General features: G+C 38.7%; 1 long non-coding RNA gene across 1 annotated transcript; it reads left to right on the top strand.

Moving 5' to 3' along the window:
* The first annotated feature begins 378 nt into the window (after window positions 1-378).
* On the top strand, window positions 379-16,641 carry LOC104003985 (uncharacterized). The gene is made up of 4 exons (XR_676790.3): window positions 379-523; window positions 8,669-8,799; window positions 10,051-10,181; window positions 11,588-16,641. It is a non-coding gene; the product is annotated as an uncharacterized LOC104003985 (long non-coding RNA).
* Window positions 16,642-24,863: the final 8,222 nt, after the last annotated feature.

Genomic DNA, 24,863 nt, shown 5'->3' with positions numbered 1-24,863 from the left:
GACTTGTTCCTCTCTTTAAAACTTCAAAACTTCATACAGCCACAGTAATTAAGACGGGATAAGAAAACAGACCAATGGAATGAAACAGAGACTCCAGAAACAGATTTATGCATATATGAAAACTGGATAGGTGACAGAGCTTGCCATTGATAATCATAGGAGAACGAGTAGACTATTTTAGAAATGGTTCTGGAATAATTGACTATTTATATGGAGGAAAAAAATGAAATTGGATCACCATGTCACTCCATACAAAATCAATAGCAGATCAATTAAATAAGACTCCATTTTATTTGTGAATATTCTCAACTTAATGACAGTATAGTTATTTGCTAAGTGCAATAAGAAACTGTTTTCTTTTGTAACAGGACACAACTGGAGAAACTAGTTATTTCACCAAGGCTTTGACTGGAATGGCTTCTTTAAAGAATCAAAGTTGACTTGTAGAGCCAATAAAAGCCCCTTGGGAAATGTGGCCTCATACCTTGTCTACGCCATCTCTGTACAAGATTCCCGACTTGTGGTAAGTAAAGAATGTCAACTTTCTAACAGGTCCAGGAGCCCCAAGCTATATTGGAACCTCAAGAGGAGAGGAGAGGAATTTAGCCAACTCGTAGGTATTTGAGGGTACGAACCCATAGCTGGGCTCAGCTTTATAAAAGTCTTATCTAAGATTCCTTATGGAATAGAGTTCCATCGAAGCCAATTTTTAAAGCCTATGTGAAAAATCATTATTCTTGCTGTACTTTATGCAAATAATCAGGCCAAGTACAATAAGACTAAAGTTTATGTTGTAAACAACTCAATTATATCATGATTTGTTTTTAATAAACATGGGGACTGGAGAGAGAAAAATTACGGTTCAAAAGAAAAACTATAGTATACCTGTTGTTAGCTGTTCTCAAAGTTTTTTTCTGCAGTTTGGACAAAATCCTTGAGGGCTACAAGTCCCCAAACTAATATTTTCAAATCTTTACTTTTAAAACTAAGAATTGCACCCCTTACCCTAGTACTCAATATTTACCTTATAGTATGCTGTTCTCTTAAATGTGGTACTAAAACTATAGATGACAATACTAACACCTTTGCCATGCAAACCTTGGAACCCCAACCAGGCCTGCATGAGTATGCTCAGACAGTTGCAAAGTGGTTCCACTCCTCTCACCTTGGGGTCAACACCTACCCCCACTATCCCCCTGATCAGCAGGAAGAAGTTAGAGCGGTCTTCACACTTTTTCCATCTTCATTAGCCAACACTTTAAGATTAAGGTGTTATAAAATCCAAAGGGAAGGATTGAAGCAACCATTGCAAAATTATAACTGAAGACAGTGAAACAGATCTAGTCTAACCAATGCCATCTTCTAACCTCCAAACTGTCCTTGTTCATTCCTCGGCAAAGGCTGAACTAACTTTGGGAGGAACTTAGTTTATAGTACAAAACAAACACAATAACAGCCCTTTCCCAAAACAAACCTCCTTCTTGCCTGGTGACTAAACTGCCTTTGTAGGACTAACAAATTAGCCACAGGATTAAAAATTATGGTTTAGGAGTCATGCAGCTGGAGGCCACAAGATTCTGACCCTCCCTAAACTGCTCCCAAGATCAGTGTTTGAGATATTTTGCAGACCCTGCATTCGATCGATCAGCTGGCACCACCCAGATCGATAAACTGACTCATCTGATCTTGTGGCTTCCACACAGGAACTGACTTAGTCCAAAAGGACAGCTTCAATTCCCTATTATTTCATCTTTGACCCAACCAATCAGCACTCTTGACTGACTGGCCTTCCCCCACCCACCAAATTATCCTTAAAAACTCTGATCCCCAAATGCTTGGGGAGACTGATTTGAGTAATAATAAAACTCCGGTCTCCCCCCAGCCAAAAAAAAATACTCCATTTGAAAGTCCAAACCTACAAATAAACAAGGGAAAGTATCCTTTTTGACTTCAGGTTAGGGAAAACATTTTAAGCATATCGGAAAAGCACTAAAGAAAATGATTGATAAGTTTAATCCATCAAATTTGAGAACGTCTGTTTATCAGAAGACACCATGAAGAAAATTAAAAGGCAACCTACAAACTTATAGAAGATAACTGAAAATCATATAACAAAGAATCAATATTGGGGGTATATAATGAACTCATACAAATCAATAAGGAAAAGACAAATTGTTCAACAGAAAAAAATGTTCCAATAATATGAATGGGTATTTTTTTAAAGAGGAATTATAAATGACCTATAAAACATGAAAAGCTGCTCAATCTCATTTGCAATCAGAGAAACACAAAATTAAAAACATAACAATAAGAATTTTACTACTGCCAAATTGGTAATAAATTAAAAGTCTATTAATGTGAAGTATTGGTGAAGATGTGGAGCAAAAACTTTTATAGTCTGCTGACAAATTGGTAGGACCACTTTGGAAAAGTTGAGTATGTTTATTCTCTATGATCTTGTGGTTCCAAACATATATATACACCCTAGAAAAATTCTTGAACATGTACAAGAGACATGCACGAATGTTTCATTCTTTCTGTCTCTCCAAATCCCTAGCATCAATAGTAGTGTCAATAGTAGCACTTGTAATTGCAAAACCTGGGAACAAACCAAATATTCCCCAACAAGACAACGGTTAAATTATAATATATTCATACAATGAAATACACTGCTGAAAATGAATTAAATACAGCTACATGCATTAACATAAAAATATCTCAGAAATATGTTAAGGGAATAAAGGAAGTCATGGTATCATTTCATCCATAGAAATGTAAAAACATAAAACTAAACAAGATTTTGGATAAAGATATATACACATAATTTTTAAAACTGAAAATAGCAAGAGAATGAGGAACACAAAATTTAGCATAGTGCTTTCCTCTTGTTGGAGGTGATAATGAGTGAGGGGGTGCTGCAGGGCTTGCAAATGCACGAATAATACTCTGTTTCTTAAGCTAGAGATGGGTACTCACCTATTATTCTTTTGCCAATATGATATAGTTCACTATAAACATTTTATACATCAGTGTAGAAAATATATATTGTGAGGAGTGGTTTTCAAGCTGTGTTTCTCTGAGCTGCCTAAATAACCACTGTAAGAGAGAGTAATTGGGGTGGCCAGAGCAGTAGGAGTGTTAAGGAGGTAAGACTCTGGGCTCTCCCACTTCAGTTTCACTCAGAGCAGCTGCATCCATCTGAATATAGAGGAGGTTGGAAAAGAACTTCAAGCAGGATTATTCTGCAGAAAGAAGGGTACACACTGAAATACAAGGTCCCCTTGTACAGTTAGGTATTTGTTTATATAGCATTAGCTATTTGGCAGAGGGCCAAATATATCAAAAACTCAAGTATCAGCAGCCATTGCCCAGTGATGACAAATTCAAACTTAAGGTAAAATAGTTGTGAAATGATATTACAGGTCAAGGTGAGAAAACTGGTACATATTTACTTGCAACCTTTCAGGAACCCATCAACAATGAAATGGATAAAGAGGGGTGGCTTTTCTCTAAGCTTCTATCCTTGGTTCCTTCTTCCAACCAGCTGTAAGTTTCATAAGGATTTCCAACATCATAAAGTGGTCTGTCTCATTCTTTTTCCCCCTACCTCAGCTGTTCACTCTCTCTCTCATTCATTCTCTCCAATAAAATGTTCCATGTGACTATAAATTTTTTCTTTTATAAAATATGTCAGCAAATGTGAAAAATTTTCAACTTCTCATTATTTCAGTCTCTCCAAATCCTTAACATCAATCATATGATATTACTGCAAAAATATTCTAATCTAGCTATATGATTCAGCAATTCCAGTATATAAATGCATACCATCAAAAATGTTTTTATGGCTTTTATTTTTTCTTTTCAATATAGCATTTTCAACCTGGTGCAACATCCCCATTTTGTCTTTTTGTCTGGCAGAGGTCACTTTTGACAGTGCCTTTGTGTTTCAGCAGAAATGGATAATCTGCTTCATAAGGGTAGTTTTATGCTCTGACTTACCCTTTAATTACTTTTTAATAATATATTTGGTATATTTTTGCATGGCAGTTCATCACTTTCTTTGCAAAGTTTCTTTGTAAGTGAGAATGAAAACATTTATTCTGAATAGTATTGAATGAAGCTATTACAGTGAAGGTATATCCTCACTTCACAATAGGCATAGGTTATGAAAAGGTGGGTACAGATGAAATTTCCGTAAATCCAGCCTTATCTTTCCATAAACAAATATGTTCATTTCTAATATGCTTTCTATTCATATTTGAGTGATTATCACTGATTGATTATTCGCCCTTTAACTCATTATTTTATTTAGTTCTCTCCTCCAAGTTGTTAATATTCTATAAATATACATCAAATGCACCAAGAGAATGTAATATTTAAAGAACCAGAAGGAGAAGTTTTGGGATATGGGAAGGCATTTTGTAATGCAACTAATCACCTTCCTAATTTGTTGAGGCTTTTAACTTTGAACTTTCATTTACAGATAAATACTCTTATAAATGAATACCTATATAAAGGATTCTGTATAAAAAAGGATTTCTAAGTCCTAATGGATGATCTTGTACTCAGTAAAGGAGTTACTCTATGCACTGCATCACAAACTAGTGTACCAACACCGACGGGAGATATAGCAGTGTTCTATAGAATTTGGCACACATCCTGGCACATCTTCCTAGGATTTTAATATTACTCAAAGACCAGGAAAATACTAGAAGTTAACTAAATAATTAAATGCAGTATTTTCCATTAAAACAGACATTCTGCAACAGAAAGTTATATTCATATGTTAAAGTAACATACAAGAATTCCAAAAATTGTCTTGCTTTAGAAGGTACTTATAATGTTGCTCCCTCACCCTCACAGTTACAAAGTTAACTCTTCTCTGCCATTAGGGGTAATTTGCCAGAAAAGTTTGAGAGGCCAGATCTACAGCATTTCTGATAGGAAGGTATCCAGTCTCTATTTGAAAATTGCATAGCATATGTGGGCTTTCACCTCAAAAACATAAAGGATTCCACCGTTCAAAAAGCCTTTAAGGGCAGGCTGGCCACCTTACCTGCCTCCATCTTATTCCTTCAGGTACTAACATGCCTCTGTTCCCCGTCTTCTTCCCCCATTCAAGGTTAGTTTCTCCTTCCACAGTTAAAGGCTACATATTATTGAACAATAAGAAAAGCAGCCTTAGCAACCTCAATGATGAAGCTCTTCTCATGCCCGCTGTTTTTCCCTCTGCCTGACTCCCTCTCTGGAATGGGGGTAGGTAAGAAGAGATCAGAGCTGAGGCGACCTGGTCAAACTCCTGCCTCTGGGGCTGGAGAAGGTAGGGTCCATGCGCTCCCTGGGATTCCAGGGCAGTACACTTCAGTTCCCACTGTGCCCTGCGAGCCAAATCATGGAGGACGCTGAAGGATTCGACCATAGCAAAGAACTGTATAGTGACGGTAGAAGGGGAGAATCATTTAGAAATCAGCAAAGATGGCCGGGCGCGGTGGCTGACGCCTGTAATCCCAGCACTTTGGGAGGCTGAGTCAGGTGGATCACGAGGTCAGGAGATGGAGACCATCCTGGCTAACATGGTGAAATCCCGTCTCTACCGAAAATACAAAAAAATTAGCCGGGCGTGGTGGCACGCCTCTGTAGCCCCAGCTACTCGGGAGGCTCAGGCAGGAGAATGGCGTGAACCCGGGAGGCGAAGCTTGCAGTGAGCCGAGATCGCGCCACTGCTCCCCAGCCTGGGTGACAGAGCGAGACTCCATCCAAAAAAAAAAAAAAAAAAGAAAGAAAGAAAGGAAAAAAAATTAAGAAAGAAATCAGCAAAGATCTAGTGAATAACTTTTGGGGGACGTTCAGGTAAACAACTTAGGTGAAAAAGACGATACACCAGTCCATTTATGTGACAAATGTGAATTATCAATTAAAATCTATGGACGGATGATTACATGTAAGCATGTTTTTTGCTAGGTCTGTGCTATTTTACATGGAAAAGGAAGAGATAAGATGTGTCCAGGCTGTAGCAATCCTGTGAAGCAAATTGAGAAACATACACAAGGTTTTATCTTCATGTGTAGCACACTTCAAGGGTTCAAGAGGGACCTAGAGGCTCATATCAACTACTGTCATATGAGAGTGTAAAACCCTGTTGCTTGTGCCTGACTAGAAAATGTTCATCCTCCATGATACCCCATCACGAATTGAAATCCCTAACCATTTTATGATGCGGCCAGACAAGCACCATATGAGCCAATATTCCCCCAAAGCAGCACATTATGATACCTACTTTCTTTGCAGCATTTGCCACATGAGCTACATCATTAGCCCCAAGGATATTCATGCTCCTGCAGCAGAATTGTTCACGGCTTTACCTCCATCTCCTTCAGTAAGTCAAGGAACCTTTGTATTTCAAGAAAACATGGCAATTTCATAACTGTTCCTATTCAAAAGCACTCCAATTCAGGTGCTTGAGAATCACACCTACTTCCTCCACATTTGCTCACCATCATCCTGAATATCAAGGTCAACGAGTAGTATTGAGTTCTTATAATACTCTACCTCCATAGCTACATTCTGTACCATAGCACCTCTTCTGCTACCAACAAGCCATGCAATGCCACATCTTCCTTAGGCTGCAGGTACTCCTCACTTGGTTCATAGCTAAGCTTCAAGTCCAGCAATGACCTCTACTCTACCACTCTCTTCACGGACATAGTATTGTCCAGATGCCACCTCATATAAGATATCTTCTTCCAGGACCTGCCTCACAACAACATGTAAAAACACACCCTTCTCACCATTATAATCATAACTCTTTACCCAAGTTCACTGAATATCAAGGAACTCCGAGTCCTCCATTTATACAACCAGGGGAAATGATTCATGACATGTGGCCTGTACCTGGACGGCCACCCCTTCCTCTATGAATGCAGAATCTACCTTCTCAAACCCTACTTCTTGGGACACATCATCCGGGTCAGACAAGATACAGACCATATTACCAATGATAATACTATTTTGAGCAGGCTATATGATAAGAGGAAAAAGTAAATATTGTCAACCTTCTAATCATGCTTTTGACTGAGGAAGGCAAAGCATCTCTTACAGAGGTGCCCGTAAAACACATGTCTTATCTGTTAAAATAGTTTTAAACTGTGATCTTGGGAATGATTGCGAGTATTTTACTATAGTGTAGATAAATGGTTTAGTTGAACATAGCTGTATTTTATCAACTTTGTTACCCTAGTGTGGTAAATTGACCCAAAACTGACCATTTGCAATATTATTTTCTTAAAAATATGTGTGTTCTGCTTCAAAAATATTGTTTCTGTTAAACTCAATGTTTAGTTTTTATTGTGATATATTTTGTTAACCTGGGTAAAAGGAGTAAATTTCATTATTGGTGGTTAAAACAGCAATATGAGCTTTATACACAAATCTCAGTGTAATTTAGAATGTCCTTGTTTCTAGGGCCAAGTTGTTCTTTCTCAATGTAGCTAGGCTCTGTGGTCCAAATCATCTGTAGGCTGAGCACTACCGTGGATTTTAGAACCCATACAAATGAGGGCGGGCACAGTGGCTCACACTTGTAATTCCAGCACTTTGGGAGGCCGAGGCAGATGGATCACCTGTGGTCAGGAGATCGAGACCACCCTGGCCAAAATGGCGAAACCCCGTCTCTACTAAAAATACAAAAATGAGCTGGGCATGTTGGTGCATGCCTGTAATCCCAGCCACTCAGGAGGCTGAGGCAGGAGAATCACTTGAACCAGGGAGGCGGAGGTTGCAGTGAGTCAAGATCATGCCACTGCACTCCAGCCTGGGCCACAGAGCGAGACTCCATCTCAAACAAACAAACAAACAAAACAAAACAAAACAAAACAAAAAAGAACCCATACAAATGAGAAGCATTTAAGCAGCTCTAGCCCAAACCTTTCAAACCCAGCATCAAATTCTTCTTGCGACTCCAACTCTGACCTTATGCCCTAGTTATAATGGGACACCTCTACTTTCTTGAGAGTCAGTGTTCACCTCATACTCTGGATACAGTTACTAAGGCAACGCCTTTTCTTCTTCCTATGCATGAATCTCTATCCAGGAAATTTATTAGGCAGTATTACCCCTCTAGGACTGTGACCTTGACTTGTCTTTGCCAGTATAAGGGTAAATAAAATTCTAAAAATTAACTTAAAATTCTTCCTGGTATAAAAAAGTGAAGAGAACTTGCTCTGTTTTCTTTTAGTATTTCCTTCAGAAAACTTGAGATTATAAATGTTAGCTCTGTCTCTTTGAAATGTATATAAATTTTTTTCAAAGCTAATAAACCTCTTGACAGTTTTGCAGCCAAGTGTGCCAATTCTTAGGTGTCATTCTTAGGTGCCAAGGAGCACTTCGAACACCAAAGTGAACACCAAAAAGAATGATGCCCTATCTCCCTGCCTGTGGGATCAGCTCCAAAATGTAACTTCTTACTTGTCAAAAACATATGAGAAATGTTATTTTTCCTTTCAATAAATACAGTGAACATGTATGAAATGAATTAACATATACATAAAACATAGAAGATTGAGAGTGTTTTTGTCTTCGCAGTTGTTTTAATGCATTGCCTATGAGGCATATGGTTTAGTGCTTATTCAATGACAAAACTATTTCATTCTTTCCTATGTTTTATATACAGGTTGTATTGGGTTGGCAGGAGATTTTGTGTTTAATTATTTCCCCAACAATTTAACAATGAGGATAGGATCTTTCTGGCAATTTCTGAATTGGGTAGATCATCTGAAAGACTTGTGGTCACACAACAGTCAGGTAAGAGACCCTGAATTATAGAAAAGTCTCCTTTCTAGCTCTTCACTTTTTGGAATACTACCTGAGCCATCCACTCCAAATTCAAGATTTTATTATTGAGTGAGGGTGGGTGATACCAGAGCTAAAAATCCCATCAGGATCACTATTATCTTTGATGGTAGAAAAATATGGGAAGCCAGAAATGTTGCCTGCAGGTGTTTCTTTTAAATCTCTTAAATTCGAATACCTTTTTGTCACATTTGGAATGAGCATACATGTAAGAATCTAGTTTTACAGTTTCTTTAATTTGGACAAATTATAGTTGGCCTTCCATATCTGTGGGTTCTGTATACAGAAATTCAACCAACCACAGATCAAAAATGTAGTGAAGCCTATGATGGTTGTGTCTGTGCTGAACATTTACAGACTTTTTTTCTTGTTATTCCCTAAACAATACAGTATAACAGCTGTTCATACACCATTTACATTGTATTAGGTATTAGTAATCTAGAGATGATTTAAAGTATACAGGAGGATGTGTATGGGTTATATGAAAATATGATACCATTTTATAGAAGGCACTTAGGTACTCAAGGATTTTGGTACTTTGGGGGATCCTGGAGCCAATCCCCCATGTATATAAAGGAATGACTGTAACGTATCTGGGTGGGTCTTATCTTAAAAATCTCTCACTTCAGCCATAAGAATTACTGGTATTTATGAGATGACTGCCATTCTAAGGGGAAAATTTTAAAAATGATTTAAGAACAAGAAGGAAAGATTGAGGAAAATGGAAGAGGAAATACAAGAATTAAAGCGACTTTCTCTTTCACATAAACCTCTTCCTTTCTCTGCTGTCCCAACTGTCTCTGATCCCCGTGCACTTCTCTCTTTCCCTGCATCAAATTGACTCCTGGCAAGAAGGAGGCACTGATCTTTTAGATAGTTGCTTGGGTTCCCCTGAGCTGTGGTAGCAGCCACCACTGTTATTGAAAAGGCTCAAGCCCTTACATTGGGTCACTAGATTTATTTGAGTATTCTACATATGATGATAGTTATACATACATAAAACAGCCTTTGTTGGTATGCCATCAGAGTGACTATGAACAAGCATTGTTATCCAATTCTAATACCATGCCTGGGAGATGCAATTTCCTAGACCTTTGTACTCTTTTGCCAGATCTTAGTCAAACATATCACGACCGTAAAATGATCATAGAGGCAAATGCTAGGCCCCAATCTGATGATCTTATACTCCTTTTCAAAATGCAGATTTCATAGTGTTTACTGATGGACCATGTACTTGGGATAAATTGGCCAACTGAAGGTTTCTTATGCTGTGGTGTCTGATCATGAGCTCTTGGAAGCTTATGTTTTGTCTGGAATTAAGTTGGCACAAGTAGGTAAGTTAATAGCCGTCACTAGTGCTAAAATTCTTGGTCTGGACTTAGAGTGAATATATATGCCAGTGATAAATATATGTTTGGTGTATATTATGCAACAGGGCAAATTTGGAAAAATAGATTATTGACTTCAACGGGAACTACAATGTCTCATGGATAATCAAGAGATGATTTGTTAGAAGCCTTACAACTACCTGTTCAGATATCAGTAATCCACTATAGAATTCACACAGAATAGAATTATGAAATTTATGAAGGCAATGATTTTGCCAACAGCTGCAAAAGTCGTTGTTAAAACATGTCAGACTTCAAACTTAGAAGCCCCACTTTTAATACAAAGAACCTGTATTTATTTTCAGAAAAATAAGATTCATGAAGGGAAACAGAAAAATATTGAAAAGGAGTTAAAAGAAATTCAACTGGACTATAGGAATTATCCATAAAATAATTCCTATACCACAGTATTTGCTTGATTCATTTTTGTTGCATTATCAAACAAAATGATTTAGGTAACAGAGGGATGTTAAAGACACTAGACTCTAGCCAGGTGTGGTGGCTCACACCTGAAATCCCAGCTACTCTGGATGATAGCTTGAGTCCAGGAGTTCATAGCCTACAGTGAGCTATTATCATGCCACTGCACTCCTATCTGGGCAACAGAGAAATACTCTATCTCTTAAATAAATACATGAAGAGACACTAGACTCTTACTACATCAATCAAAAAGACGAAATTATTCAAAACATATTAAAAAGACTTGTTATTTGTGAGCAGAATACTTTACAGGCCACTTCCAAGTACCACAGAAAAATTTCCTCAATCAACTTTACCAGAAAACTGATGGCACTTAGATTTCATGGAATTAGTGTCTATAGAGGGAATTCAATTTCATAGAATTAATGCCTAAAGAAGAGATTTTGTCTGGTTATGGTGTATATGACATCTGAATGGCCTAAAGTCTTTCCCTCTTCAAACGCTTATGCTCAAGTAGTGGTAAAGGTCCTCTTAATGCACATAACCCCACTTTTGGGCTCTCAGAGCTTATTCAGTCAGACAGAGGAAATAATTTTATGTGCACTGTTGTCCAGGAATTATGCAGATATTTGCAGATTACTATAAGCTATCATCATACTCCAAGTAGAATAGATGATTCAAACAGTAACAAACTCACTGGCTATGATTCAACAATCCACTATGTTAAAATGGCCTGGATATTTACCAATGGCTTTGTTAAAATTGGCTTTGTTAAAAATTAGAGTGACTCTTGCAATTAATAATGTTATCTCTCTCTTTGAACTTATGTTCGGCAAGCCTGTGAATTTAGGTCTGAAACCACTTACTCTGCTTGCTTTAACAATTCTTTCATAATCATGTTCAATAGCTAAAAGGGCTTCTCTCTTTTCTAGACATCTTGAGACATAAAGTGAAAAGGACCTAGAAGGAACTACTGGAAGAAATATCACCCCTATTAAGCTGGGCAATTTTGTTTAAATACGAGTGTTCTGGAGGAAACATGCATTGTCACCAGGCTGGGTGGGACCCTTTCAAGTGCCACGATCACTCATATGGGTATCAGAGTGAAAGAAAAACCAGATGGTTTCATGCTTTCCATGTGAAGCCAGCTCCTCAGGAGGACTAGACTGCAGTTTCCACAAAAGATTTGAAGTTTAATTTCCTAGAGTGACTAATATTGGTAATGAACTCAACTGAAAGGAGGTATTCTAAGGAATGTATTATTCTGACTACCTTGCTGTCCTAGTTGCAATAGTGTTTTGTTCAATTACTATAAGAATCACATTTTATTAGAAAATAAACATGTTATTTGTTACACCACTTTTTCTTTCTGTACTCCCAATAATGGTTCCTACAGTCACATTTCCTCTCTCCTCTGAATTGTATTCCCAGTACAGAAATGCTGGGCCTGCATTTATGAATCCAACAGTCTGATTATTGGCCAAATAAACACAAGACCATGTTCATTACTATGTTTTAATATCAAAGTAAAAGTAACTACTATGCATCCAGAAACCAAAGCCCTAAATTTCACACAAAAAATTTGTTAACTGGTTTGATTGGAAGAGTATAGAAAAGAAATGCATCTAATTAAGTGTCTGGCATTTATGGATAGAGACCTCAGAAGACAGCTCTAATGTCAATCGATTAACTTGAGAATAGAAGTTTTCTCCAGTCCTACTATGGATAGATAAACAAAGGTGGATATGCCTGTTATCTATGGATATTTAGTTAACTGTTATAATAATATAACTACTGGTTTGGACCGAGGTAAGAAATGGCCCAAAAGTTGGCTTTGTCCTCCAGACTTAAAACTATTAGAGCCATGTACACTAAACACTGGAAATTCAATCTGTGCCCTTCAACGGGTACTTCATAATAAGACTTTGATACTATATAATGGCCACGAGTGTCTTTGCATTTTGCATCTGGGAGAAATTATTTGGGAAGATGGGATAATTACCAAAGGGCCTAGTTTATCCTATAAATGCAATATTACTCCTGTGACTGCTGAGAACTCAGAGGAAATTCATTGGGCCTTACAAGAAAAACTCAGTTAAAAAACATATATTATCAGGCTCCAGAGTTAAGCTATTAACTCGGCTAGGATAGGGATTTCTTTCTTTTTTGTTTGTTTGTTTGTTTTCTGAAGATGGAGTCTCGCTCAGTAGCCCAGGCTGGAGTGCAGTGGTGCGATCTCAGCTCACTGCAACCTCCGCCTCCTGGGTTCAAGTGATTCTCCTGCCTCGGCCTCCTGAGTAGCTGGAATTATAGGCGTGTTCCACCACGCCAGGTTAATTTTTGTATTTTTAGTAGAGACAGGGTTTCACCATGTTGGTCAGGCTGGTCTCAAACTCCTGACCTCATGATCCGCTGGCCTCAGCCTCCCAAAGTGCTGGGATTACAGGCGTGAGCCACTGTGCCTGGCCAGATTTCATTTTCTAAAACTACAAAATAATACTCAAGTAGTTAATCATTTGAAAGCAGAAACAAAGACATGACAACAGTTTATAAAATTAATGTATCATGAGGATAATTTTTGTGTATGGCTAATCAAATATCTGCTTTAACCATTCACAACTGGTATATTTAAAGATTCACCCAAGAAAAATGTTGTACTAATTTTTGATTCATCCCATTATAATTCTGATAATTGCTTTATTTTGTATTTTACCATGGACTTGCTGGATATAAATATCTAAAGACTGCTGCAAACTGCCCAGAGAAAGGTTAAAATGTCAGAGTAAACAATTGGAAAACTGTAGTTTTAGTAGAAAATAGTAACAAGGAAAATTGTAAGGGTAAATACAAATCTAAAAATGAATTTTAATTTAAAATTTTCCTCAGTGCAAAAAGGAAAGAACTATTCCCCCTCCCTTTTCTTTCAGCATTTCCTTCAGAAAATGGAATTATAAATAAACTTCTTGCCAGTTTTGCATCCTAGGAATGTCATTCTTTTTTTTTCTTTTATTATTATACTTTAAGTTTTAGGGTACATGTGCACATTGTGCAGGTTAGTTACATATGTATACATGTGCCACGCTGGTGCGCTGCACCCACTAACTCGTCATCTAGCATTAGGTATATCTCCCAATGCTATCCCTCCCCCCTCCCCCCACCCCACAACAGTCCCCAGAGTGTGATGTTCCCCTTCCTGTGTCCATGTGATCTCATTGTTCAATTCCCACCTATGAGTGAGAATATGCGGTGTTTGGGTTTTTGTTCTTGCGATAGTTTACTGAGAATGATGATTTCCAATTTCATCCATGTCCCTACAAAGGACATGAACTCATCATTTTTTATGGCTGCATAGTATTCCATGGTGTATATGTGCCACATTTTCTTAATCCAGTCTATCATTGTTGGACATTTGGGTTGGTTCCAAGTCTTTGCTATTGTGAATAGTGCCGCAATAAACATACGTGTGCATGTGTCTTTATAGCAGCATGATTTATAGTCCTTTGGGTATATACCCAGTAATGGGATGGCTGGGTCAAATGGTATTTGTAGTTCTAGATCCCTGAGGAATCACCACACTGACTTCCACAATGGTTGAACTAGTTTACAGTCCCACCAACAGTGTAAAAGTGTTCCTATTTCTCCACATCCTCTCCAGCATCTGCTGTTTCCTGACTTTTTAATGATTGCCATTCTAACTGGTGTGAGATGGTATCTCATTGTGGTTTTGATTTGCATTTCTCTGATGGCCAGTGATGATGAGCATTTTTTCATGTGTTTTTTGGCTGTATAAATGTCTTCTTTTGAGAAGTGTCTGTTCACGTCCTTTGCCCAGTTTTTGATGGGGTTGTCATTCTTAATGGCCAAGGAGCCACTTCTTTTAAAAGTGAACACTAAAACAGGTGGTGCTCTCTTTCCCTGTGGAAATTTAGCTCCAAGATATAACCTCCTGCTTATCAAAAATATATGAGAGATTGTATTTTTCCTTTGGATAAATACAATTAACATGTATATAATAGATTAACATATACATAAAACAAAAGGGCAAGAGTTCTTTTTTGTCTTTGTAATCTCTTTAGGGTATTGCCTGTGATGTGCATCATGGTCTGGTTTAATGCTTATTCATTATATTTCATTCTGTTCTACATTCTGTGAAGATATTTTACTGGATTGGCAAGAGATTTTGTTTAGTCATTTTCCCCCACCACCAGCCATGTACCTCAGGACAAAAGTTTTTCCCTAGTCCTCTAGCCCAGTGGCTAAAATCCTGAAACACAGTGATCTGCTGATTTCACTTGTTGCAGGCTGCTCAATAGCTGCCTAGATTTTCTAGCTAATTTAATCAAACTCTACTTTAGTGACACTAATGAGGTTAAGTGAAACCCTTAGTTTCATCTGGAAAACATACTGATACCCTCAGCATGCTAAAAGCACATCGATATGCTCTAGGATGCATTCACACTTCAGTTCCCACCAGTTGAACTGTATGCTTAAGAAGAGATAAGCCCCATTTACCCATAAATAATTCAAATCAGCATTGCTTTCTTTTTAAAATTAATTTTATTGGAGTATAATTCTCAGACTAAAATGCACCCACTTAAGTGTAAAGTTAAATAAGTCTTGACAAATGTGGATACTAGCGTATCTACCACAATCAAGACATAGAATATTTCTATACAACAAAAAGTTCCCTGTAGCAGCTTTGTAGTCATTCCCTAACTCATCACTGGCCTCAGACAACCACTGGTACTATAGATCAGTTTTGCTTGTTCCAGTAGTTCATCTTAATGGAATCATACAATATGTATTGTTTGGCGTCTGGTTTCTTTTGTTCAATGTGTTTTGAAATCAACCCATGTTGTTGCATGTAGTAGTTTGCTGCATCAGTAGTTTACTCCTTTTATTATGAAGTAATATTCCATTGCATTAATGTACTACATTTTTTGTTCTTTTAAATGTTGATAGCTATTTTTATTGACTTCCAGTTTGGGACAATAATAAATAAAGCTATTAAGAGCATTCATGTGTAAGTTATTTTGTGACCATATGTTTCCTTTTATTTGGAATGTATAAGGAGATAGAAGTCCAAAATTCTGGGTAATATAAAAGTATATTGACCTTTGTAAAAAACAAAAACTACCAAGATGGCTGACTGTACCATGTTACACACTCACCAACAATATATGAGTTCCAGTAGTTCCGCATCTTCCTCAAAACCTGAGATTATCAGTCTTTTTTAGTTTTAGTCATTCCAGTGGGTATAGACTGGTATCTCATTGTGTTGTTTATTTGCATCCTTCTGTTGACTAATGATGTTAAGCATCTTTTAAAGTGCTTAATGGCTATTCATATCTCCTTTCGTGAGGTGTCTGTTTAAATCTTTTTCCCATTAATATTGTATTGCTTGTCTTCTTACTAAGATATAATAGTCATTTATATATTATGGATAAAAGCCCTTTATCAGATGTATGTATTGCAAATATTTTCTCTCTGCCTGTGAACTGCCTTCTAATTTTCCTTTTGAAGAGCAGAATTTGTCGTTTTTTATGTTTAGTGCGAGGCTGTAAAGATTTTCTCCTGGCCGGGCACGGAGGCTCACTCCTGTAATCCCAGCACTTTGGGAAGCTGGGACGGGTGGATCACGACGTCAGGAGACCGAGACCATCCTGGCTAACACGGTGAAACCCCGTCTCTACTAAAAAAATACAAAAAAATTATCCGGGCATGGTGGTGGGCTCCTTTAGTCCCAGCTACTCGGGGAGCTGAGGCAGGAGAATGGCATGAACCCCGGAGGCAGAGCTTGCAGTGAGCTGAGATCGCGCCACTGCACTCCAGCCTGGGCGACAGAGTGAGACTCCATCTCAAAAAAAAAAAAAAAAATTTATCCTATGGATTATTTTAGAAATTTTTATAATTTTAGTTGTGTTTAATTCTACAATCAATTTAAAGTAAACATTGTGTATGATGTGAGGTAATGGTCAGTGTCCATTTTTTCCCATATGGTTATCTATTTTTTCTAGTACCATTTGCTGAAAGGCTATCCTTTCTCCAGGAATTACTTTGGCAGTTTTGTCAAAAATAAATTGAACATATGAACATATATGTGCATGTTTTTTTAAACTCTATTATTGGGAAAGTCCTAGTGCTGTGCTGGGCTCAGAGCCAGTGGATTTGGGGGCACGTGACATAGTGAGACACCAGCCAGGGCACCCAAGGGAGTGCTTGCACCACGCCTCCCCCAAAACCAGGAAGCACAGCTCACAGCTCTGGTAAAGACTCCCTCTTTCTGCTTGAGGAGAGGAGAGGGAAGAGCAAAGAGGACTTCATCTTGCAACTTGGATATCAGCTCAGCTACAGTAGGACAGGGCACCAGGCAGAGTCCTGAGGCCCCCATTTCAGGCCCTAGCACCTGGGCAACATTTCTAGACACACCCTGGGCCTGAAGGGAACCCATTGCCTTGAAGGGAAGAACCCAGTCCTGGCAACATTCATTACTTGCTGACTAAAGAGCCCTTGGGCGCTGAATAATCAGCAGCAATACCCAGGCCGTGGGCCGTGGGCTGTGGGTGAGACTCTGAGACATGCTGGCTTCAGGTGTGACCCAGCATATTCCCAGCTATGGTGGGTATGGGCAGAGACTCCTGCTTGAGTAAAGGAGAGGGAAGAGTAAAGGGGACTTTGTGTTGCAGCTTAGGTACCAGCTCAGCTGCAGTGGGATACAGAACCAAGTGGAATCTTGGGGTCCCTGATTCCAGGCCTTGACTCTTAGATGGCATTTCTGGACCTTCCCTAGGCCAGAGGGGAGATCACTGCCCTGATGAGAGAGTCCAAGGCCTAGAAGCATTCACCATAAGCTGACTGAAGAGCCCTTGCTCCTTGAATGAGCATTGCCAGGAGCTAGGCAGTACTCACCACAAGCCTGGGGCAATGGTAGCCATGGGAAAGAGTTGTCTGCTTGTGAAAGGGGAAGATAAGAGTGGGAAGAAACTTGTCTTGTAGCTTGGGTGCCAGTGCAGCAGCAGTAGAATAGAGAACCAGGTAGATTCCTAAGGCTTCTGACTCCAGGCCCTGGCTCCTGGACAGCATTTCTGGATCCACCCAGACCTGGGGGAACTCGCCACCTTAAAGGGAAAGAGACAGGCTTGAGTGGCTTGGCCACTTGCCTACTGTAGAGCCCTAGATCCTTCAGCAAATATAGGGAGTAGCCAGGCAGTACGGACTGTGGGTCTTGCACAAGACCCAGTACTGTGCTGGCTTCAGGTCCATAGTCCCAGTGGTGGTGGCCACAGGGGTGCTTGTGTCACCCCATCCACAGCTCCAGGCAGTGCAGCACAGAGAGAGAAAATCTGGGAGAAATAAGGGAAGAGAACAAGAGTCTCTGGCTGGTAACCCAGAGAATTCTTCCAAATCTTATCCAAGACCACAAAGGTGGGTACATCTGTGAGTCTACAAGAGCCACAGCATTGCTGAGCTTGAGATAGCTCCCAATACAGATCCAGCTGCAGAGACCAGAAATGTATATTACAACCACCAAAGTCCATTTCAGTACCTGGAAAGTCTTCCTAAGAAAGATAGGTACAAACAAGCCTAGACTTGTCTTGAAGATTAAAATCAATACGTAAATCTTCAGTGCCCAAACACTAACAAACATCCACATGTATCAAGACCATCCAGGAAAACATGACCTTACAAAATGAACAAAATAAGTCACCAGAGACCAATCATGGAGAGACAGAGATGCATAACATTTCAGACAGATAATTTGAAATAGCCGTTTTGAGGAAACTCAAAGAAATTCAAGATAATACAGAGTAGTAATTGAGGAACCTATCAGTTAAATTTAACAAACAGACTGAAAAAATTTAAAAGAATCAAACAAATTCTCGAGTTGAGAAATGCAACTGACATACTGAAGAATGCATCAGAGTCACAAAAACAGAACTCATCAAGAAGAAGAAAGAATTAGTGGGCTTGAAGACAAGCTATTTGAAAATACATTCAGAGGAGACAAAGAAAAAAGAATAAAAAAGAATGAAGCACACCTGCAAGATCCAGAAAATAGATTGAAAACAGCAACTCTAAGAGTTATTGGACATAAAGAGGAGGTAGAGAGAAAGATAGGGGTAGAAAGTTTATTCAAAGGGATAATAACAGTGAAGTTCCCAAACCTAGAGTAAGACATCAATATTCAAGTACAAGAATGTTATGGAACACCAAGCAGATTCAGCCCAAAGAAGACTACCTAAAGATATTTAATAATTAGGGCCAGACGCAGGGGCTCACGCCTTAATCTCAGCATTTGGGAGGCTGAGGTGGGCAGATCACCTGAGGTCGGGACCAGCCTGACCAACATGGAGAAACCCCGTCTCTACTAAAAAGAAGAAAAAAAAAAATTAGCCCGGCATTGTGGCGCATGCCTGTAATCCCAGCTAATCTGGAGGCTGAGGCAGGAGAGTCACTTGAACTCGAGAGGCATTAAACAGAGCTATAGTAACAAAAACAGCATGGTAGTGGCACAAAAATAGACACATAGACCAATGGAACAGAATAGAGAACCTAGAAACAAATCCACACACCTACACTGAACTCATTTTCAACAAAGGTGCCAAGAACATACATTGGGGAGAAGACAGTCCCTTCAATAAATGGTGCTGAGAAAACTGGGTATCCATATGCAGAAGGATGAAACTAGACCTTTGTTTCTTGCCATATACAAAAATAAATCAAAATGGATTAAAAACATAAATCTAAGACCTTAATTTACAAAACTAATAAAAGAAAACATGGCAGAAAGGTTCAGAACATTAGACTGGGCAAAGATTTGTTGAGTAGAGTAGTACCCCAAAAGCACAGGCAACCAAAGCAAAAATAGATAAATGGGATCACAAATATTTGCAAGCTATCCAGGGCACAAGGGATGAATAATCAGAATATATAAGAAGCTCAAACAACTCTATAGAAAAAAAATCTAAAAATCTAATTTTCAAATGGGCAAAAGATTTGAATAGACATTTCTCAAAAGAAGACATACAAATGGCAAACAGGCATATGAAAAGGTGCTCGACATCATTGATCATCAGAGAAATGCAAATCAAAACTATGATGAGATATCATCTCATCCCAGTTAAAATGGCTTTTATCCAAAAGACAGGCAATAACAAATTCTGGTGAGAATCTGGAGAAAAGGGAACCCTCCTACATTCTTGGTGAGAATGTAAATTAGTACAACCACTGTGGAGAACAGTTTCTTCAAAAACTAAAAATAGATCTACCATATAATCCAGTAATCCCACTGCTAAGTATGTACCCAAAAGAAATGAAGTCAGTACATCTAAGTGATATCTGCACTTCCATGTCTATCACAGCACTATTCACAATTGCCAAGATTTGGAAGCAACCTAAGTGCCCATCAACAGATGAATGGATAAAGAAAATGTGATATGTATATAGATACACACACACACACGTGTATATATACTACAAATATAGAGTATATATGTACTACTCATCCATAAAAAGAATGAGATCTTGTCATTTGCAATTGAAGCAGCCTCACTGTCTGAGGTGTTATCCAGAGTTCTTTGTGTCATGACCAAGAAAAACAAGGAGCATATACACCAACAGTGAGGTTGGAGTGAAAGTTTAATAAGCAAAAGAGGAAAGCTCTCCACAGCAGAGAGGGGGTCCAAGAGGGTTGCTGTTTTACAGTTGAACACAAAAGCTTTTATTAGAAAGTTCCCCTGTCTGTGTAGCTGCCTGTGTGACTGCCCTTACCTATGCGGTCACAGGCATTTCTCAGGCAAGCCTCCCGCTACCCATGCAAATTTGTGCGGAACCCACCATGTACATGTCCGTAGAAGGGGAGGAAACTTTTTCCTGGGTGCCCGTTGATTACACAAAGAACAAAGGCGTTTCTATGTTGGGACTTGCTCTCTTATCTGTGCAGCTGCAGCTTTATTTTTCAAGCTGTTTCTCTGTTTAAAAGAATTCTACCAAGGACCTGCCTTAACTGTCTGTTTTTTGTTGTTGTTGTTGTTTGTTTGTTTGTTTTCCTTTCTCCTCCCTCACAATAGCATGGATGGAACTGGAGACTATTTTGTTAAGTGACATGAGCCATGCAGAGAAAGACAGACTTCACATGTTCTCACCTGTTTGTGGAAGCTAAAAATGAAAACAATTGAACTCATGGAGATAGACAGTAGAACAATGGTTACCAGAGGCTGGGAAGGGTAATAGGAGGCTGGGGTGGAGGTAAGAGTAGTTAATGAGTACCAAAAAAATAGAAAGAATGAATGACATACTATTTGATAGCACAACAGGGTGACTATAGTCAATAATAACTTCATTGTACATTTTAAAATTACTAAGTGTAATTGGATTGCTTGTAACACAAAGAAAGGATAAATGCTTGAGGTGATGGATACCCCATTTACCCTGATGTGAATATTACACACTCTATGCCTGCATCAAAATATCTTGTGTACCTTATAAATATACACACCTACTGCTCACCCACAAAAATTAAATATAAAAATTGTTAAATAAATAAAAAGGTAGTTGAAGGTTACTGAGTTTCATTAAGTGAAATGACTAACATGTGCTGGTTTCCTGATTAAAGCCCCTTAATTTGGAAACACTGCCTGCTCACTTGCTTACTTGTTTGCCTGTTCTTTTATATATGTGTATCATCATAGATAAATTAGAAAGAAATTTATCCCTTTGCATTCCAAAAAAAGGTAAGGAATTTGTCATTAGCTTTCTCCATGGATACACTGTTTCCTCTCTGGGGAACAGAGGGCCCACACTTGTCCTAGTTAGAATTATCATCTAGAACTCCCCACAGAAGCTTGGCTCCGGACTGCAAACAAAACTGTTCTTTCATACTCGATCATATGAGTCATTCTAGCGGTGGGGTTCAGTACCATTGGGGCAGTTGAAGAGTCACACCTTCAGACAGAAGACAAGAAGTATGGCTAATATCAGGATATTTGGGGGCATTGTATTTGATAGAGAATAAATAGTATATAAAACTTTCAAATGAATGTTTTAAGTTAAAATTAGATATTTAAATATATGTATTTACAATTCCCTGATGTAATTGATTTTTTGATTAGTTAACTCTAGTCCTGATCATATAAGAGAGACTTTACTGTATTCTTTACTACTAATTTGTCATTGCAATTGCCTCAATCCATCTCACAGACATAGAAACGCACATGCATGTACACTCACACACAGTAAACTACTGGCCTAGACTCTGACATACCGTCTGTTTGCATGTTTAGGGCTAACCTGCACTGCGTGTTGTACGGTGAACTTCCTCCTAAACTCTGCAGCTGGATCTGTGCCTGCCTCAACCCAGTTAGGCCAACATAGTTGCAGATATCAGTCTTTTCAAGTGTGCCTCTTTTTGTTTTAAGATATGATACTAGTTATGACCTCTGGAGTGTCTTAGGCTCTTGAAGAGAGTAAAGCTCCTATCCACATTTTTTTCTACTCTTTTTTTGTGCAAATTCACTTCAGAAAAGCTGTATTTAACTTGATTTTCTCTCCAAGAATGTAAGTAGTAGATTCATTTTAGCCAAATGTCATTATAGCAAAATTAACTCGGTTTATCATGGGGTTTGAACTTCCAATGCAGTGATTTTCCGACTTTAGTGTACATAAAAATCTCCAGAGGAGTAGCTAAAAACACATATAGTGTACATAAAAATCTCCAGAGGAGTAGCTAAAAACACGTATTCCTGAGCCCCATCCCCCCAGTACAAGAGATTCTGAGTTAGTAGGTCTAGGGTGGAGTCCATGAATCTACCTTTTATATAAGCACTAAGGTGATTCTAATGTCAGGGGTGCTGTGGACCACACTTTGAAATGTCATCTTATTAGATTGTTAATAAAGCCCACATGAATCCGCTCAAGTAATAGAAACACAAATTTTCCTTTCAGTGCTTTCAAGAATATGCATCTGGAAGCCTGCATTTTCTCCTCTGATAGCATGAAATGCACAGAAGGAAATCAAGAGCTAAACTTCCGGCACTGTCCCTTTAAAGAGCATCATTATTCTGAAAATGGAATATTTGCTTGCTTCCTTCACAAAGAAAACATTCTGTTTGCTGTGGGAGTAAAGGGTGTTATGATTGTGAAACTTTGTTCACCAGACAAATTCCAGTCCTGTCATATGACTTTAGACAATGCTCTCTCTTAGCTCTTTGTATAGCACTTCAGAATCCTGAGGAGGTAGTTTCCATGTAGGCTAATGTCAGTGTTATTTAGAGGACATACAAACAGAATCAAGACTTAGAGCTACTTAAGGGGACACAACAGTGGCCTCCCCAGCAATAGGACTTGCACTTGCTGGAGCCACTGAGTCACCCTAGAGCACAGACCACCCACTTCTTTTAAAGGTGTGGGAAGTGAATTACTTCTCAGGCTCAAACTTCAGAGTCTGGCTCAAACACCCCTTGGGATGCCCTTTCCATACCTGGATGCCAGGCTCCTATAAGACTTCAGGCAATGGCAGAAATATGAGGATTCTGTTTCAGCTCTGACACTTGACTAAGAGCTTGAGCAAATCATTTCACTGTTATAGGCCTATAGAATTAGGATATCAATATTTACCTCAAAAGATGATTACAAAAGTTGAGTTTAGTTTATAAAAATATGTAGCACAGTACCTGGTAGTAAACCACTGCAACATTCATTCTTTCATTTCTCCCTCATAATTTGGTCTGGAGCCATTGCCACACCAATCACTCAATAGCAGTGAGAGTGTCTCCAGCCACCAGCTAGCTCAGGGCGGCACCCTTTTGCAATTGACACGGTGTGCCATTTAATATGGTTGATTTCATGGGCTGGCAGTTATCTTAACAGTTGAGGTTGGTCATCAGTTACCAGTATGATAGAGTAGCAAGCAGGTTATGAGTTTTAATGCTAATTGAGGATATCTCTTTTTCTTAAAATCTCATTTTAATCTATTTATTTTCACAGTATTTTCATGAAATTTAAAAAGTAAATACAGCAATATTTGGATTTACCTAACAAATCAAGAAAGGCAAGGGCTCACAGAGGTACAAAGGAGGCTATGCAATTTTCTGAAAACCTGATGAATGCTATGAATGCTGTCTCCTGGGGAGAAAAATACACATACACATCATATTTTGCATTCAATTTATGAAGGTTCACAGACTCCCCACAGATCATCAACAAAACCCAGACTAAGAAGCTCTGATATGAGTATTGTCATTTACCATTCTTTCTCAAGTAAACAAGGATTCTGGGTCAACCCTGAGCCCCTCCTAACCCTAATAATAACATATGAACTCCTTCTCTGTGAAGGCTATTAAAACCCCACAGAAAACTCATGTGGACTTCTTTAACAAACACGTGGGTTCTCAAAAGGACTACATGCAGCGTATGTCTAGGCAATGATGGGGTTGCCATGGTGAGGTGATTAGAAACTCAATTAGTTTGGAAAATATGTTTTCCAGCTTCTATAAATTTGGCAGAGACAGAAGGCAGGATGAGGGGAATAGTACAAGGAAGACTAAGTTTTCTCCAAAGGCCCCATTCAAAATTTAGGAGTCATGTTATCCACATTGCTCACATGATATTGCAACTATGTTGGGAAATGCTTCTGCTCCACTCTCAAGCACTGCCTCCCACCTTTCCCATTCTGCTTTTTCTAATGGGGATTTCAGAATATCAACTTGCCAATTCTCTGATTCTCAGATATAAAAGTCAAACAGTGAGAGATCTGTTTTTCAGGTGACAATCAGCTGGGAGAGGCAAGGATAAAACAGACTGCATACAGTAAATAGCAGGAATTAGACATCAGGCAAAAAGCAAGTGGCAGCTATGTTCAATTAGCTTTTATTATTATATATATTTTAAAACTTTCAGTGTATGCATGGCATGGTTATTCATAACCCAATTTCCTCCTACAAACAGAGACTATGTTTTAAGGGTCAGAATGTAGCATCATTCAGATATAAAGGTAACAATCCTGGCCTTGCTTCAACAAAATGTAAATGCAGAGTTGTTTCTCCATAACAATCATCTCCACTTTCCCTCAACCATTGTGATTAAAGATACGCGTTTGAGAGGAAGCTGGTCAAATCAGTAGTGCAAGCTGTGGCTAAAGAATAAGATGTGTTGTGGTTTACATGCACATCCTTGACTTCATTAGCACAAATCTTTGTCCTCATCAGACCC

This window comes from Pan troglodytes, chromosome X (genome assembly GCF_028858775.2).
Source record: "Pan troglodytes isolate AG18354 chromosome X, NHGRI_mPanTro3-v2.0_pri, whole genome shotgun sequence".
Lineage (NCBI taxonomy): Eukaryota > Metazoa > Chordata > Mammalia > Primates > Hominidae > Pan > Pan troglodytes.
This window is presented reverse-complemented; position numbering and strand designations above follow the sequence as displayed.